General features: G+C 41.3%; 1 pseudogene; it reads left to right on the top strand.

Annotated features, from left to right (window-relative positions):
- Positions 1-3625: 3625 nt before the first annotated feature.
- Positions 3626-17193, top strand: LOC129530271 (RNA-binding motif protein, Y chromosome, family 1 member F/J-like; annotated as a pseudogene).
- The last annotated feature ends 322 nt before the right edge of the window (positions 17194-17515 follow it).

Genomic DNA, 17515 nt, shown 5'->3' with positions numbered 1-17515 from the left:
TTGCAATCTCTTCACATTTCCTCCCCTGTGAGCCCAGTGTGGTTCTCCAGATTCCCTGTGTAGCGGCCTCTCTTGTCTGGTGGGGCAGGGTGGGGCAGGGAAGTGTGAGTGATGATGGCAGAGGGCAGAAAGCATCTCAGGGAAGCCTGGGATCATTGTAACAAAAAATGATGGGCGTGGGCAGCCCATCAGGGAAGACATAGAGAGGGGCCTTGGGAGGATATCTGGGTGGAGGGTGAGAGGGCCCTGGTTGAGCCCAAACTGAGCCCCAAGTGGTAGCCGGCCTCAGGCCTCAGCCGGTGAGGGATGATGAGACAGTTACCACTTGAGCCTTGCTTCCTACCCATGGACCTTAGACATTTATTGCTCTGAGGCGGCTTAAGGTGCCCCAATCCTAAAATGTGGGTGTTACAGTTCTTTGATGGCCATTTCTCCACCAGCCCATGGATGGCGTGGGATTGCTCACTGCAGTCACCTCCCTGAGGCTTGGTTTCTCCATGTGGGGCACAACTCCAGGAATCAACGGCCTCTCAGTCCCCAGCCCTAGACTGTTCACCTGGCCTCCTCTCTGTTCACTCTCTAATGGCCTCCCTCCCTGGAGAAGTACTGCAGGGGATTGAGCTACAGGCTCTGGCTGATGATGTAGGGGACTGCAGAAGTGGGTACAGGTTAGTTCAGGTCATGGCTCAAAGCCAGTTCCCCAGAGGCCAAGGAATGAGCAGCAAGATCCTTTCCCATGATGCCCTACCTGGCGCTCACCTCAGCAATCCTGCCAGAACCTGGGCAGTCATGGTCAGCCAAGCAGCTGAAGAAGGTCAGGTAGGAGCTGTACGGCCTGCAGCTGGAGGCTTGACCTTCATGATCCCACAACCACTAGACTGCAGTGGAATGAGACATCCCGTATCCTGCAGAGAGAGGAGTCAGGAAGGTTCATGGCAGACCTACCCTCCCACACACCAGCTCCCCTACCATGCTGGGAGGCGCTCCTTACGGAGGATGCCAAGGCAGTACTCCTGAATGATCACTTCCTTGTGGAAGTAAAGATTGTGATAAAAGGAAATCTTCATCCTGCCGCCGGTACCCGGAGGAGTTGCGTTCCTCCCCTTACCTGGCCAAGAAGGAGAAGGAGGACGTACTCAAAGGACCATTTCATGTAGCTGGGGTGAGGTGACCTGTTAGCTGGGGTGAAGCATGTGTTTCTCCTTCCCTCGTCTCTCATTGAGACACCCCCCCGGTCCCAGGGGTACCTCAACCTGGCCCAGACACCAGACCCCTCCGGAAGACTCAGGCTCCTTAGCCTGACCTGCAAATCCATCACGTAGGTAGCTTAGCAGGACTTCATCATCATTTGTGATCCCGGCCATCTGGGTGTGCCGCACAATCTGCCTCTGGTCAAGGAGCCGCCGGATGATTGGGTGGGTGTGCAAGGAAACACCCTGCAACTTTGCAAGAGCACGGAGAGTGTGGGGCAGGGCACCTTCCCTTCCAGGTCCTCTGTCTCTGTCTGGCGTGGAGGGCACCATCACAGCTGTGGTGGTCTTGGTGGTGGGTGGAGGCAGGCCCAGACAACCTGCTCTGAGCAGGGACTGGCACTGAAGAGGTGGGCAGGGGGTTGGGGGCGGGGTGTTGTGTGAGGCGACTACTTGCTCGGCGTTTCTGAGCTGCAGGAGGCCCTCTTGTGCTGGATGCTGGACAGGCTCTGCCGCTGTCTGGACGTGTGTTCTCTCCTTCTCCTGGTCTCCCTGAGGGGTGCACGTGTCCACCCCAGGGAACCGCTGTGGGTAGAAGTAGCTATGGGGCTGTGCCTGGCTCTCCCCATGGAGCTCGAGTGGTTTCAAGGGAGCTTATATATACTCAGGGCCTAAACATCTTTGGGTGCAGCACTGGCAGATGGAAGAAATTGTGTCTGGGAGGATAGGGCCTGCCTTGCATAGGACGGCAGCCCCGTGCACAGTGACACCGAGTCTGGAGCACCTTGTGTTTCTGGGGTAAGCTTGCTGGACACAGGCAAGGGGAGCAGGGAAGTTCCATGGCTGGCATGGGCATGCAGACTCCCCTTCCTCCAGGGACTTTCCCAGTGAAACGTATCCTTCAACTTTCTGCTGTTATGACGGGTCCTTGGCGCTGCTATTCTCCCTGGTGAGTGCTGTGCTTGGCTTCCTGTCCCTACCACATGCCCTCAGGGCACATGCAATTAAGCTGCCCTCCTATCTGCATGAGCCTGTTCTCGGTTCCCCTTGTTGTCCCCCATGCCCTGAATCCTGGCTGACCCCCAGTGCCTACCACCTTGTTTCCCCCACCTCCACTCCCGGGAGCTCGGCGCCCATCCCCTGCTGCCAACCATCCCGAATTGGCAGCTGCAAGGATATGGCTCCGGCCCAGAAGCCGGGGATGCCCTGCGGCCTGGGACATTCACGTAGCCGAGCTCCAAGTCCAGCGAGTCTGTTGCTGGCCGGGGCATACTGGGGCCAGGCCAGGCTGTGCCTGCAGGTCCTCCTGCTGTGGCTCCACATTGGCCTCCTCCTTGGCCACCACCTCCATCTCTGCAATGATGTCATCCCCCACTAGCATGCCTCTTCCCCCAGGGTTGCCTTCCTGCTCTGTGCACAGGCCATCCTCTCCTGCACAGCCTCCAGCCTTAACATGGTGCCCTCCTTGAGGCTCCAACAGAGCAAAGCCTGTGCCTCCCACCCCACCCCCACGGCACCCCTCGACTCTAGGGGCAACTCCAGGAGAGGCCTGCGGGCCTTGCCCTGCTGAGAACCTCATCCTACACCTATGTGGAACAGGGTTCCTGGGGAGCCCCACAGGGCCCTTAGCTTGTCACACTCACACTGGGGCTCAGATACCCAGCAGGGTTAGCTGCGCTCAGCAGCCCTGGATGCCAAGGCCCTGGCTTCCAGAGCCCAGCTAGCAGGCACCACGGCCACCACTGCACTTGTGAGAGCCTCTGCACCAGCAAAGCAGTGCACACGGATCACTGGATTGGCCACCATGGCGGTAGGCCTCCCGTGTGCCCAGGGCACAGGATGAGAAGTCCTTTGGAATGCCCCTGTGAGTACAGCATCCTCATGGAGGAACCGTGGAACTCGGAGTATGTATTTGCCTAGACCTGAGAGAATCCTTGCAGGGTTTCAGCTTCTGGTGCAGATGAATTCCACCTCAGCAACGTACCAGTCGACTTTAGTCCCATGCACTCGCCCTGCCCCAATCCCCCCAAGCCACTGCCGCTGCCCTGGTCCCTCTCTGTCCCCTCTGGATCTGCAATATTCAGTACCATCAGCCTAGCCTGCCTAATGAAGTGAGATGTTTCGTGTGTTCCCTGTGGGTTAATTAATGTCTTGCCACACTCAGGATGCCAGTTAGGGTGTAGGTCTTCCATGCCCACAACTGCAAAGGGCTCACACTTCGCGTGTGCCTTAATCCACCGCCGCCCGCCCCATGGCACAAGCGTGGTCTCGGAAGAGTTACCGCGACATGATGGAGCTGCAGGCCAGCCGGGGCGGGGGGCCTCAGGACACGCCCACAACCTTCGCAGTAACTGGCTGACGCCCACCGCCTTCGCAATGATTGGTCGCTGGAGGTAGGCGGGATTTCCGGGCACGGCTTCTGGCGTCCTTCCCTCTCAGGGTTGCTCCAGCTGTCCTTCCCGCAGTTGGCCCTGTGGTGTTCCGAAGCCGGTTACGTACGGCCTGAGGGCCAGGCGAACCTCAGGCTCTTTGTCCTGCTAAAAAGCGCAGGTATTTTCTGTTTCTCTGCACAGCTGGGTCTCTCGGCAAGAATAGAAAGCAAAGGTTTGGGATTTTGTCTATAAAAGGGGATGGGTTTTCTATGTGTGGGTGTTGAATTACGGGAGGAGTCACTGGGGAAAGAACTCCTCATTGCTATTAAGAGACTCACTTTCGTTAAACTCACTGATTTTTCCTGAGGATTCTACCTTTAACTACCTAATATGTCCGACTAGTTGTGGGAGATGGTGCTAAGGCGCCATTGTTTTCATGTGCACTTTTTATTAAAGCGGGTTTTCTCTGTGAATGTGGTCATGATTCAGAATACAGGCAATACCCTTAACCACTGCGATTAAAAAGTGACACTTTTAGTTAGCACATGTCGCGTGTCTGATTTGCTTGGAAGAAATTATCAAATTTTGACATAAATTGTGTTACTTTAGTGTATGTGGAAATATGGGGCCATAAATAATCTCAGTTTCAGTTTGCCTCTGTAAAGCCTGTAATTGTCTCCTTCGTTGTATGACAGTATTTGAAAGATGTTTCATGTATCTTTGGCACCGTAAATAATTTAAACCGAATAAGTGGGTGTAATCGAGATAAATGGAGTTAGATAGCCGAAAACTGGAACAAAATAGATGCGCTTAAGTTATTCTGTTAACCTGGCACACTGCCTTACCCCTGTAATCCTAGCATTTTGGGAAGTGGAGGTCGGAGGATGGCTTGAAGTCAGGAGTTTGAGACCAGCCTGGGTAACGTAATGGACTCTTTCATTGCTATTTTCGCATCAGGGACTGGTTTAGTGGAAGTCAGTTTTTCCTCAGACAAGGGTTGCGCAGGGGAAGAAGGCGGCGAGGTGGACAGGTTTGGGAGTGGGGGCTGGCGGCAGGTCTCCGAGGGGCACGTGGTGGGGCGGGTCTTCCGGTAGGAGCAATGTGACAGAGGCCAGGTGGGGCAGTGAGGCTGTCACGGGGACAGGGAGGGCCAGCGAGGGAGTAGGGAGGATGGTTTCTGGATGAAACTGTACCACCTCAGGTCATCCTCAGGCGTTACATTCTCCACAGACATGTCATCCTCCGGCATCACATTCAGGCCACAGATAGGTACGGGTTGAAGGCTAGGGTTTGGGGATCTTTGACCTATTGTATATTTCAAATCACTAAAAGATGGCAAAATATTTAAAATATTCTCCTCCTAGAACATTTTCAGTAGCTTGATTTAATCTCTTATCCAAATATCATGCTGAGTGTGGTGAGTCACCCTTGAAATCCCATCACTTTGGTAGTCCCAAGCCGGCAGAACACTTGAGCCGAAGATTTGGAGACTAGCTTGGGCACTATGGGGAAACCCTTGTCTATTTTTAAAAATACAAAAAATTGCCCAGCTGTGGTAGAAAGCGCCTGTAGTACTAGCTACTTGGGAAGCTGAGATGTAGGAAGATCAGTTGAGGCTGGGTGGAAGAGCCTGCAGTGAGCAGTTCACTTTGGCCACAGGAGACATACATCTCAAGAAAGCAAATATGCAAAACATCACACTGTACCTCATAAATAGATTGTTTTCAAATAAAATTATTTAAATGGGGACATTCTTCATATTGCAGCTTAGGAAAATTACAATAGCTTTTCTTATCTAATTTTTAGAAATGAGATTTTTTCAGGTACATACTAAAATGCAGCATTTGTCCATGAAGTTAGTGCCCCTTTGCTCTGAGTGTTACAAATTTTACATATTTAAAGTAAGAAATACTAAAAAGATGTCAGCCTCGCGAAGGGAATTTTACTTGGGTTTTCAGCACAGTATGTAATAAAACTTTATCTTTTTAGCTTATTTATATCTAAATATAGATAATGTTTTACCATTTACAGCACAATGGTAGAAGCAGATCATCCTGGCAAGCTTTTCATTGGTGGCCTGAATAGAGAAACCAATGAGAAGATGCTTAAAGCAGTGTTTGGGAAACATGGTCCCATATCAGAAGGTAACTCTTAAAACCGTGTATGTGTGTGTGTGTGTGTGTGTGTGTGCATGTGTATTTTCACATGTATATTTCAATATGTATGTTTAAAATATGTATGTTATATATATATGTTTTGAACAAATATATTTTTTTCAAAGTTCATTGTATACCTACATTAAAATGCCTTATGAGTTTTAAAGTCTTATTTTGTAGTATCTGTTTGATAACTGGAAAATTCTCATAGTAGTAGGTTAAGGTTCTATGGAAAGGATAAGCTACTACTTAGAAAGGAAAATGAGGAAAAGTCAATGTGCTGTGGAGTTCCGAAACAAACTGGAATAAACTAGACTGACTGTAGGGGTGACTGAGTATTAAGAACCATAATAGTGATGTGAAATGCAATTATTTTTTAGTTTGATGTAACTTTTAGATGGTTAGTACCTTGATGAGTCCATTATATGAATGTAAAATGTTTTCATATATTTTAGTTCTTTTGATAAAGGATCGAACCAGCAAATCCAGAGGCTTTGCATTTATTACTTTTGAGAACACTGCAGATGCTAAGAATGCTGCCAAAGATTTGAATGGAAAGGTAGGAGTCCCTTATTACTAATATTCTAACTCTGTTCTTCAATTAACAATGTTTCTAGGACTTTTTAATATTACTAAACTTTTGAAGATAGTAGAATGACATGTGAAGCCATCCTCTTTTTTGTGCCATGTACGCGCAAGTGTAGTTGGAAGGGTATTGGAATTAACATTATACAAATTAATATTTGGTAGCCTTTTTCTATGTTTGTATTTCGATATGAGTGCAAATGGATTTTAAAAGGTTTTGAAGAGCTTTAAAACTTATAAGGAACCCTCATGTAAATGAAAGTAATAAGTCAATATTTATTAAATGCTATTAATTAAAGTACATCCAATTCATGGAAATACTTTTAGAGCGTAGACAAACTGGATAGACATCTAGACAGACTCACAAGAAGGAAAGACTCTTTCCTTCTTGAAGAATATATTTTATGAAAATATATTCTTACGAAAGTATATTTAAATAAGACCTTTACATTTATGGAAAGGTTAAGTAGTTGAAAATAGAAGATAATATGAGAACATTGAAGTCAGATAGCAGAAGAAGTAACTGGCATTTTTGCTCCATGCTTGCTTTTTCTCCTAAGGACATTTCTTTCCTGTCACCAGAGTGATTTATGTAACATGAATAGCTAATGACTCATTTCCCCAGTGTGTTTGAGGACTTGTTTTGATTGAACCAATGGTCTCTTGTCCTGTTGAGTCTTAAATCTAGAGATTGTGTGTTTACTTAAGCTTTAAACTTGTATGTAATTATATTAATTATTGAATTCCTTTACACTGTAGTCAAGAGCATTCCATTCTGTGCTCTTTAGTGCTTTTTTGCTTTATAACATTATCCCAATCATGCTGGGCATGGTGGCTCATGCATGTAATCCCAGCACTTTGGGTGGCCAAGGCGGGCAGATCACAAGGTCAGGAGAAAGCAACCATAATGGCCAACATGGTGAAACCCTGTCGCTACTAAAATACCAAAAAAAAAAAAAAAAATTAACTGCATCTGGGTGTGTGTGCCTATAGTTCCAGCTCGTAAGTAGGCTGAGGCAGGAGAATCAGTTAAACCCAAGGAGGCAGAGGTTGCAGTGAGCCGAGATCACGCTGATGCACTCCAGCCTGGCAACAGAGCAAGAATCCGTCTCAAAAAAACAAAAAATAAATAAAATAAATAAATAACGTTATCCCAATCTGCCTTTAGGTCCTGTTAGTCTTCACGCTATTCCCAAGGTGCTTTTTTAGACTTCTTGAGAATTATCCTTCCCTGTGTGTGTCTCATACATAAAATTTATGCTTCAAAAACCACTTAGATTTCATATTTTCTTCCTCATTTCGTATTGTAGGTATTTTCTACTCGCTGTACTATGTATTAATCTATTGATCGTGAAATTGTATACAGTGCATATTTAAGTCTTGCTAGTTGCTTTTCTTTCTGTTACATCTAGCACACTTCCTGTCACATAGCAGAAAGTACATTTTTATTCACCCTTATAAATTAGTATTTCAAGCTGTGGTAGAAACCGAGAGTTGCTTTTGGTTCATGGCTTTGTGGTAGGTATGGAGATAATTTTGACTTCTGTATAGGAATCTATGATAATTTCTTTTTTCCCTCTAGTTTTCAAGCAGAAGAGCAGATAATTTGTGTAAAGTTTTTGTTCATTTGTTTGCTTTTTAAGATGGAGACTCACCGTGTGCCCTAGGCTGGATTGCAGTGGGGCCATCTTGGCTTACTGCAACGTCCGCCTCCCGGGTTCAAGCGATTCTCCTTCCTCAGCCTCCCAGTAGCAGGGGCTACAGAGGCGTGCCACCACACCCAGCTAATTTTGTACTTTGAGTAGGGATGGGGTTTCACCCTGTTGGCCAGGATGAGCTCTATCTCTTCACCTCATGATCCACCCGCCTAGGCCTCCCAAAGTGTTGGGATTACAGGTGTGAGCCACCGCACCCAGCCAACGTTATTTCTAAATTACTTCATCTCACATAATTTATTGTGTTAAAATAACTATGAATGTTGTATGCACATTAATGTTAAGATGGCCAATAAAGGAGGTTCTTCGAGTTTTCAGGGGGAATTAAGAGTTAAGGAATTTTGGCTGACTTCAGAACACTGGGAAGGAAGCAGCCGTGGGCAAATCTGGGGAGAATATTTTGAGCCCAGAAATAACAAAAGAAGTTTCAAGGTAGGAACAACTGGCAATGTGGCTGCAAGGGGTCTTGTTCAGGGATTTAAGTCCTTCCTCCAAATAACAAAATCCATGTAATTTTTAAATCACATTATTAGCTGAACTGTTTCAAAAATTGCTGTGGCCTGTAGAAAAGATTACAGTGAAAAATGTTATTATGAAATTAATTAGGATAGTTAAGCATTTCTGAGAAATTACCTGAAGTACTATATTAAGATTCGTTTTTTAGGGGCACGTCTAAGGCAATGTAAGAAATGAGTAAGGGAAGAAAACTTAATGAGATCAAACAAGGATCACATTTAAGGAAACATTTTTAGAGTCAATATAGAATTGTAAATCATATGAGGACATTTTATGTAAGTGTTAGCAAATCCAACAAGAAACAACTCATAATGAGTAATGTGACTAATCACTCTGAAAAAGTAAGCTCATTTTTTTTTTAAATGACACAAGTTTCGTTGGGACAGTGCAACTTTCAAACCAGTGATGTGAATACAAAGATGAAGTGGATTATATATTGGGGAAAAAAACAGATGTGCCACATTCTTCCATAGAATGTGTGATGGGTCAATCTTTTTTTTTATGTTTGATTTTTTTTTTTTTAATAATGGAGGAGTTTTCAAGGAATTTGAATAATAGAATTTGTGTTTGATCCCTTAATGGAAGGCATGTGCTCAGTAACTATCTCAAATTTGGCATTGCGAAAGATGTGTTCACTTTAGGAGAAAAAAAAGTTTCCTTTTGGGAGAAAATACCTTGAATTGAACTAGAGTTGATGTAAAAATGTTTGTAAAATGTGCTTACGTTAAATGTGCCAGTGTTATTGATAGTACCCTTAATACTTCTAGTCTTTGGATGGAAAAGCAATAAAAGTAGAACAAGCCAAGAAACCATCTTTTCAAAGTGATGGTAGGCGGAGACCACCAGCTTCTTCGAGAAACAGAAGCCCTTCAGGAAGTCTGAGATCTGCAAGAGCAAGCAGTGGAGGAAAAAGAGCGTGGCTTCCCTAACATGAAGGACACCTGGGTAATGTTTTAAAATATAAAGATGGAACCATAGGACTGAAAGAAAATAAGTTTGACGATATCGAAATTTCTCAATTTTTTTATTTCCTGTATGAAGAGAAAATTAGCTTATTGATAATAAGCAAACTTATTTCTAAGTACTAAAGGTGTATTATAAGAATGATTGAACTAATATCTAAAATTTGTTTTAAAATTATAAGAAGTTTGCATTGAAGTAACACACATTTGAAACTGAGTTGTGTTTGTGAATGCTGATTGCCTGTAGTCAACCGGTTTTCTGCAGAACTCATTTATATTAATTATACTTTAGAGTTTTCTACTTTAGGGCCCAGAACTTCGTGTCAGTTGTATGATCAAAGTACGATGTAATATTTAAAATTTTCCAACAGGAAAAAGTAACTGAATACTGAAGATTGATTTTGCAGTATTTGTTTTCTTGTGTCTACATGTGGAAACATCTATGCAAATGTATTGCTTTGTAATTTTGATACAGAGAGTTTGTACATTGGCCTGCCATAAAGCATGTTCAATTGAAGAAATGTAGAACTTTAATTTCTGAAAAGAGTCTGTGACTCTGGAAAGATCTAAAAACCACTGCTTCACAGATATGTAAGAATCTTTCTTTGCTGGAGGCTGAGTCACTGAAAATGATATTTATGAGTGATTTACTTAATAGAAATGAGGGGTCCATCTTTACATATAAAAGAAAAACAAACCATATATTTAAAAAAAGGAAAAAGAAAAAACTATTGGATGGGCTGTGCGAGGTGGCTCACGCCTGTCACCTCAGCACCTGGGGAGTACAGGGCGGGTGGACCACAAGGTCAGGAGTTCCAGACCAGCCTGGCCAACATGGTGAAACCCTGTCTCTCCTAAAGATACAAAACAATTTGCCTGGGCGTGGTGGTGTGCACCTGTAATCCCAGCTACTCAGGAGGCTGAGGCAGGAGAATCACAGGAACCTGGGAGGCAAAAGCTGCGGTGAGCCAAGGTTATGCCATGGCACTCCAGCCTGCGTGATAGGGCAAGAGTCCATCTGAATAAATAAATAAACCTGTTGGTTAACTGGTATTATCTCTTAACCAACCTTCAAAACTCTAACAATTAACGTGGAGTTTTAATAACCAGACATGTAATTAATTGGAGATTGTTTTCAAGTAGAAATTGCAGTGTTTGCTTAAAGATGCATAGCTTCATGGCTATTTTGTCTCCACTGATTTTGAGGGTGAGGTTCAATTATACTCTGCCACGGACGAGAATGTATATATAAATTCTAACCTATAACACCACCTGGCAATTGGCATATATCTACATTTTTGTAGATGTATAAAAATATGTTTATATTACCGAATATGCAATTCTTAAAGACTGTTAAAATTCAGCATAGTCGCATCTGAAAATTAGTGTCTCATAAGGGAATTTTAAGAATTCTATATTGTGTTAACAAATTTTAGAGACAGTGTGTTTTCCTGATATGTGACTTCTTGGTACTGGAAATATTTGAGTTTCTTTGAATGGAAATTAGTTTATCTTTATGATGTGCTTTGAAAATTTTTCCTCATTACACAATGATATAAACGGTCATTTATCATTTTTCTTTTAATATTTTTATGCATATTATATTTAGATATTTTAGTGATAGATATCTGCCCCCGTTGACTCCCCATTTTCCCACATCTCTCCTTCATACCGATATGTTATGATACTTGAGGTTCTTTCTAGATTTTCTAAATGAACTTTTATTGCTTGAAGTGTACTAATACCATGTAGGAATGCTAATTTTATTAGTTTAGACAAAATGTGAATTTGTTATAAAATGTAGAAAATATTTGTAAACAACTAAAACTTAGCCATTTAAGAAACAGTGATGTTAGTTAACTAAAAAGATTTTGTTTGAAATACAGATGATGGTGGATACACTCCTGATCTCAAGATGAGTTATTCTAGGGGACTCATTCCAGTTAAAAGAGGTCCATCTTCAAGAAGTGGAGGTCCTCCTCCGAAAAAATCTGCTCCTTCTGCTGTGGCAAGAAGCAATAGATGGATGGGAAGGCAAGGTAAATGCTACCTGACAGAAAGACCATAGTTTTTGTATGACTAAAAATGAGCTGTTTTACCTGAATGCTTAGCTTTAAGTTCACTGAACAAAAGAGAAGTGACACATACGTGAGCATAATTACTGCTTGATAGCTTTTATTATAGTTTCTATCTCACTAGGTACATTTCAGATTTATGTTGAAGAAATACTTGAGCTTCTCATTGCAGATCAAAGAAGTGATTAGAGTGAGGCCAACATTCCTTTTAATCCTGTGCTTGCTAGAAAATTCCCCTTAATTTTTCTAAAAGTTCCTAGCAGTATTCTTTGATGGTAGGCTTCTTGATCTAATTAATTCTTCCATTTCCTAAGTCCCCTGGTGTCCCATTCTAAAAATTGCTTGTTCAGTGACTTTGCTGGGTTGGAGTCTTGCTCTTACTAGGTGAGAGTGCACGATGTGAGATGACGGCTTACTGTAGCCTCAAATTTGTGAGATGACGGCTTACTATAGCCTCAAATTCCTGGGCTCGAGCAATTCTGCTGTTTCAGCCTCCCGAGTTTCTGCAACTACAGGCATGCAGCACCACACCTAGCTACATTTTTTTCCTGTGTTTCTGTAGAGAGAGGATCTGACTACATTGTCAAAACTGATGTTAAAGCCCGAGGCTCAAGCGGTCCAGCTGCCTCAGCCTTCCACACTCAATCACAGTGTGAGCCGCTAAGCCTGGCCGTCCAGCTTCTGAGACCTCAGTAATGCGTATGTGCAAGGCATGCTCACTGCTTGCATGAAGATTCAAAAGAACTACAGGAGCATTTAGCAGACAAGGAATCATTGGGCTTAAATATGATTTAAAAATAAATTTAAGGCTCGAAAGGTAGACACGTAGGAGTCCAAAATTCTTAAATTAACTGGACATCACAGAAATGCAGAGTTGTGAAATATAGGTGTATGTAAATCAGTAATTGAGATTGTACCGGGATGTTTAAACATTAACACAAGATCCTTAGTGTAAGACTTGAAATTATTGGAGGAGAGAATTTAGAACTAAGCAACATGAGGTGAGCAGTAGGGTTGAATGCAGGTAATACTTTTGAGAAGAATTGTAAGACTGCAGACTGAACAGAAGAAAATAAGACAATAAATAAAAGTTCTTAGCAAGGAAGTTTAAGCAGAGCAAACTAAAATTCTTTCTTAGTCCTCCATCCTAATATGGAGGAAGTTAAAAACTGCCATTTTCAATTTTACATTTCATACATAGAGTATCGGTGAAGGGAGGTATTTATCGGCTTCAGGATACCCAAGCCAACACATTTCCATTGGAAAATTAGCCAGTGAAGGTATCATATGTGAAACACTGACCTCTAAGGAATAGCAAGTGAAGAATATATTAAAGGAGAAACTTCCTAATTTGAAATAGCAACAATGTTGTAATGACCCCTTGCATAGCATTGCTTTCTTTGCAGTAAAAGCAAATCTTGACCATCATTAGTAAATCTTCACTAATACATTTTAATTTGTCAACATTTAAGATAGAGCCAACGAGTTAGAGATAAAGAACTTTTATGTAAACATTTAGCATATAGTCATTTAAAGGTAGCTGTATTTATGTGTGTGTGAGATGGACTGAATGATATTGGAAAATCTACCTTCTTTGGCTGAGAAAGGACAATGTGTGTAAACTTTAAAATCAGTGAAGAGTTTGATGGTTTTACATGTTTTCCCTGTGTCACTCACAGTCATCAGTAATTTATATGAAAAGGAAAATAATAACTAAGTAATTATTAACCATTACAAATGAACTTTTACCTAAGCATTAATGTTTGCCTTCAGCTTCATTAGAAGAACTGGCCTTGTGGGAGCCATGGGATTATCCAAAGCCATGAGAAATATTCACAGTGTCATGACTGTCTAGTAATTTAGGAAACAAAGAATGGAGTCATAGAAGAAATAATTTTAAAAAGTTGTTTGAGAGAAGAGAAAATAGCGTTTCAGATTTGGTGTTCTTTACATAATGTTCCATCATTTGAATGTTAAAGGTCCCATGTCACAAAGAAGAGAGAATTATGGAGTTCCTCCACGCAGAGCAACAATATCTTCCTGGAGAAATGATCGCATGCCACCAAGAGATGATGGTTATGCAACTAACGATGGGTAAAGGAAAAATTAAAAAGCACGGTTGATTTTTTTTTCTGTGGTGATGAAATTCACATAACAAAATTAAATATTATAAGGTGAACAGTTAAGTGGTGTTTAATACATTCTGTGCCATGCAACAACTACCTCCATCGAGTTCCAAAACATTTTCATCACTCCAAATTAAAACTCCAACTACCAGTTAAGCAGTCCCTCCCATTTTCTCCCTTTCCTCAGCTGCTAGCAAACACCAGTCAGTGTTCTGCCTCTGAACTTACCTGTTGTGGGTATTTAATGTTAATGTGCTCAAACAGTACATGACTTTTTGTATTTGTCTCCTTTCCTTTTGCATGATGTCCTGAAGGTTCATTTACATCACAGCACTTCACTCCTTCCACAAGCTATTAGCCCATTATTTTATCTGGGTGGTTTCCACCCCAGTATTTCTATGCACCAATATTTGTTTGAGTATGCTTATTCAGTTCTGGGTGTATATGAGTGGAATTGCATGGTCCTATGATAATGATGTTTGTTTTCTTGAGGAACCGCCACATTTCTCCATAGTAGCTGCATCATTTTCCGTTCCAACCTAGCATTGTATCAGCATTCCAGTTTATCTACATCCTCTCCAACACTTGTTATTTCCTGCTCTTTGAAATTTATTGCCATTCAACTGTGTGTTTGAAATATGATATCTCATTTTGGATTTGAAATGCATTTTCTGCACCCATTAACTCATCATGCACATGTATCCTAGAACTTAAATTATAATAAAACAAAAAAAAACGCATTTTCTGCATCACTGAATATGAGTATCTGTCCCATGTGCTTTTTGGGCATTTGCCGATTTTATTTGGAGAAATATCTATTTAGATGTTTGGCCTTTTAATTTTGTTTAAGTTGTAAGTTAGTCATGTATTGGATACTAGAAGTTGAAAATTTAAAATTTGTTGCTTAAACTTATGCACACAGAAATCATCCAAGTTGCCAAGAAACGAGGGATTATGCTCCACCATCTAGAGGCTATGCATACCGTGGTAATGGTCATTTTAATCGGGATGAACATTCCTCTAGAGGATATAGGTACTGTAACTTTTTCTGGATTTGTCAAACAGATTCCTTAAATTGTTCATCCCAACTAACATTGTATCAGGGCTCCAGTTTATCTACATCCTCTCAAACACTTGTTATTTCCTGCTTTTGAAAATTTATTGCCCTTCCAGTGTGTGTGTGTGAAATATGATGTCTCATTTTGGATTTGAAATGCATTTTCTGCACCCATTAACTCATCATGCACATGTACCCTAGAACTTAAAGTATAATAAAAAAAAAAGAAATGCATTTTCTGAATCACTGAATATGAGTATCTGTCCCATGTGCTTTTTGGGCATTTGCCCATTTTATTTGGAGAAATATCTATTTAGATGTTTGGAGTTTTAATTTTGTTTAAGTTGTAAGTTAGTCATATATCGGATACTAGAAGTTGAAAATTTAAAATTTGTTGCTTAAACTTATGCATACAGAAATCATCGAAGTTCCCGAGAAACTAGGGATTATGCTCCACCATCTAGAGGCCATGCATACTGTGATTATGGTCATGCTCGTCGGCATGAAAGTCATTCTAGAGGATATAGGTACTGTACCTTTTTCTGGATTTGTCAAATAGATTTCTTAAATTGTTCATTCCAACTAACATTGTATCGGGGCTCCAATTTATCTACATCCTCTCAAACACTTGTTATTTCCTGCTTTTGAAAATTTATTGCCATTCATCTTTGTGTGTGAAATATGATATCTCATTTTGGATTTGAAATGCATTTTCTGCACCCATTAACTCATGCACATGTATCCTAGAACTTAAAGTATAATAAAACAAAAAGAAACGCATTTTCTGAATCACTGAATATGAGTATCTGTCCCATGTGCTTTTTGGGCATTTGCCTGTTTTATTTGGAGAAATATCTATTTAGATGTTTGGCCTTTTAATTTAAAGTTGTAAGTTAGTCATATATTCGATACTAGAAGATGAAAATTTAAAATTTGTTGCTTAAACTTATGCACACGGAAATCATCCAAGTTCCCGAGAAACTAGGCATTATGCTCCACCATCTAGAGGCTAGGCATACCGAGACTATGGTCATTCTAGGCAGGATGAACATTCCTGTAGAGGATGTAGATACTGTAACTTTTTCTGGATTTATCAAATAGATTTCTTAAATTGTTCATTCCAACTAATATTGTATCCGGGCTCCAATTTATCTACATTCTCTCAAACACTTGTTATTTCCTGCTTTTGAAAATTTATTTCCCTTCCGGTGTGTGTGTGTGTGTGAAGTGTGGAAGCTCCTTTTTTATTTGAAATGCATTTCCTGAATCATTGATTATGAGTATCTGTTTCATGTGCTTTTTGGGCATTTGGGCATTTGGGCTCTGTGGGCATTTTATTTAGATGTTTGGCAATTTAATTGTGTTGAAGTTGTAATTTAGTTATGTTTTGGATACTAGAAGTTGACAATTTAAAATTCCTTGCTTAAACTTGTGCACGCAGAAATCATCCAAGTTCCCGGGAAACCAGGGATTATACTCCACCACCTAGAGACTATGCATACCGTGATTATGGTCATTCTAGTTGGGATGAACATTCCTCTAGAGGATATAGGTACTATCATGTTATCTGGATTTATCAAATAGATTTCTTAAATTGTTCATTCTGAAATTGAAAAGACTTCTTTGTTTCAATTTAGTTATCATGGTGGCTACGGTGAGGCCCTTGGTAGAGATCATTCTGAACATCTAAGTGGAAGTTCTTATAGAGATGCATTTCCGAGATACGGTAAGGGTCCAGGATGGATTTGTAAATTACAGAATTTTATTGAATAGACCAGATTGTTATTTTAATGAAATTCTAAGGAAAATTGTAAAGGACATATGCAACATGTTTAAATATTGAGTATTCTTAACAGTATAAAGCCTAGGGAATGATACAAAGGTGAGAACTTCAGTTAACGTTAAGAAAATGTGACTGAGCATTTACTTTAGAATTAAGTTTGTTAAGCTGCAAAATACTACTCTTACACTTCTCTTAAATAAAACCTTCTGACTATTGAAGACTTGATTAATATCCTGTCAACAAAGGCGGAGGAAAGCAGATATTTCCAAATAGTACTTTAACTAATTCATGCTTTAATGATAGCAGTAAAAGTGTTTAAATGTAGTCCCACATATTATTTTATCAACCCTGCAGGGACCTCTCATGGTGCACCACCTGCACGAGGACCTCGGATGTCTTATGGTGGAAGCACCTGCCATGCATATAGTAATACACGAGATAGATATGGCAGAAGTCAGGAGAGTTACTCAAGGAGCTGTGGTGATTTTCATTATTGTGATCATGAGCATGTTTGCAGAAAAGACCAAAGGAATCCGCCTTCTCTGGGTAGGGTGCTCCCTGATCCTCGGGAAGCATATGGTAGCTCAAGTTATGTGGCATCTATAGCAGGTGGTGGGGAGCGTCGATCTGAAAAAGGAGACTGGAGCAGATATTAAAGCAAGCATTCAAAATAATAGTTATTGCATACCAAACCTTGTTTGCAAATCAAAAATTCAAATGTTATTTCTGCATCGTTACCTGCATATTACTGAAAGAAACATGTTGGTTTTGTGGAGAGAGGTAGATACTAACTTCCTCCATGAATTTTTTGAGGTATTCAAAGGAAAAGGAATTGTTTTCAAAGTAATTTCATACTTGTTGATGCTATTTGAAAAGTGTTTAGATGTAATATCTGCCTTAAAATTTTCACAATAAAATTTTACATGTACTGCAAGATGCCTGGTGTTATTGGTTAGCCACACATGCTTAAAGCAAATT

This window comes from Gorilla gorilla, chromosome Y (genome assembly GCF_029281585.2).
Source record: "Gorilla gorilla gorilla isolate KB3781 chromosome Y, NHGRI_mGorGor1-v2.1_pri, whole genome shotgun sequence".
In the NCBI taxonomy this organism is placed as follows: domain Eukaryota; kingdom Metazoa; phylum Chordata; class Mammalia; order Primates; family Hominidae; genus Gorilla; species Gorilla gorilla.
This window is presented reverse-complemented; position numbering and strand designations above follow the sequence as displayed.